Here is a 1,460-nt window from a genome sequence, read left to right as displayed (position 1 = left end):
CCCCCCCCCCATGGCCCTTTAATTCACTCCTACATCTCCTTCTCCCTCGCGCCGTCATTAAATCTTTACCGCGCATTCGGCGCGATTGCTCCCTGTAATTGACGCCGCGCTTGTCGTATCCGCTTGCGTAGCCCGGCCGAGATTTTCGGGCGTGTTGTTTCGCCCTTAATTACCTCGCTCTGCACGTGCACCTGCCGCGGAAGAAAACCGGCGAAAGAGGAGCGGCGTTAGAGACTCGTTAGTTAGTTCTCTCATTCGGGTCGCCGGACTAATTAATTTCGCTCGGCCGCGCCGTTCGTTCGTCTGCTCCGCTCAGGACGTAAAAGAGGAAGCCGAGGAGTCGCTGAGAGCGACTCTTCGTCTTCGCCGCTTCCCCAATTAGACACGGATACATAACCGCCGGTAAATTAACTCCGCGCGACGCATGTCATGCGTGAGATTGATCGTCGACGGTGCCGTCTTCGGAGGAGGACAGCGTGCCCGACCGCGCGTCGGAAGGAATCCGGAGAGGAAGCGCTTTGTGCGGGTGACAGGTCAGCGGAGAAAAATTGCGCGTCATCTTCCACGGCCTCGGGAAAGTTTGCCCGGCGCGGCGCGATGTCGTACGACGTGTGTATGCGGTCGCGCGCGACTGACACGTCGCGCGGTGCGAATCGCATGATCGCCCCTCACCCCTTGCGTTGGCATTTATTTGGCGGACTTGTAAGAACGTGCAAGCTCGGCTCCAAAATAGTTCGAGCCCTTTTCTTTCTCGATCCATTTCGAAATGCAGGCTATGGTCTGATGAGAAAACTTAAGGGGATGCTGAAGCTGAAAACTTTACCGACAGATCACTGACATTTTTCTACAAAGTTTACGTCGTATTAGTAACACAGAATTACAAATGCTTTTACGCAATGAAAGTACGGGCAAAGATAAATAGGAGCATTGCTCGATATGTAACGAAAACAAACAAAATATTTTTAATGTAAAATCTCAAGCTGTCAACGTAATATTTGTCTAATCCAAAAGTTCCGCAGCTCGTACATGCCGAAAGTGTGGATGTTCCAAACAGAAAAATTTTGAAGAACATTGCTCTACCTTCGCATTTGCATTTGGAAGCTTAAAAATATCGAAAAAGTTTGTAGAAAGATTTATACACATACGAGGGTGGTCTGAAAAGTTTCCGACCTCAACGTGAAGATAGCAGCACTTGTAAATAAAAGCTAGTGAATTTCGTTGTTCATCTGTTGACAGTTACTCACCGAAGTTTCAGCCATTTTGGACTCGCAGTTGTTATGTAACAGTCGTTTGAGTAAGTTGATGTGAGTGTTTTTGTGAAAATGGACAAAATCGAGTATCGAGCTGTCATTAAATATTTGTTTTTGAAAGGCAATACGCCTACGCAAATCAAAGATGAGTTGGATTCTGTGTATGGGGACTCTGCACCATCATTTACGACAGTGAAATTTTGGGCCGCT

The sequence above is a fragment of the Odontomachus brunneus genome, unplaced genomic scaffold (assembly GCF_010583005.1).
Source record: "Odontomachus brunneus isolate Ranch 3 - 2012 unplaced genomic scaffold, Obru_v1 Obru_scaffold_121, whole genome shotgun sequence".
Taxonomy (NCBI): Eukaryota; Metazoa; Arthropoda; class Insecta; order Hymenoptera; family Formicidae; genus Odontomachus; species Odontomachus brunneus.
The sequence above is the reverse complement of the archived record's forward strand: the minus strand, read 5'-3'. Positions refer to the sequence as shown.